Raw genomic sequence first — 524 nt, forward strand, 5'->3', positions numbered from 1 at the left:
ACAGCTGCACCTGTTTGCTTCTCCCCTTCCCTCCCTCGTGAAGCTGTGGGGAAGGATGTAAAGAAATCAACGTCGTAATGCGTTGTCAAGGAGACCAGCGTTCTTTTAGAACAACGACTTCATGGCTTGAAACACCAAAACAAAAATGGCTAAGAAAGCCCGATTGGCATCTATAAGGGAAGTAACTCTCTAAAAATGCTTATATAGTTATTTCTCTACAAACCCGAGCAACGCCGGGCGATACTGCTAGTATATATATATATATATATATATATAACGTATATAATAAGGAAAGGAAAAAAAATAGAAGAGTAGACGTTATTTTATTCCACGTTGGTACGTATATCCAATAAAAGTTCTACAAGTTGTTTCCAAGCCTACTTAATTCAAAACAAAACGAAATATAATTCTTTTGAAATCACAATTAGGCTTTTCCTCCGGATTCATTAATTGGAATGAATGGGTTCCACCAATAAAAATACAAAAATCTTTACAATAGCCCAGGAGGAGCGAACCTGGATGTT

This window comes from Octopus sinensis, unplaced genomic scaffold, assembly GCF_006345805.1.
Source record: "Octopus sinensis unplaced genomic scaffold, ASM634580v1 Contig00025, whole genome shotgun sequence".
Classification (NCBI taxonomy): domain Eukaryota; kingdom Metazoa; phylum Mollusca; class Cephalopoda; order Octopoda; family Octopodidae; genus Octopus; species Octopus sinensis.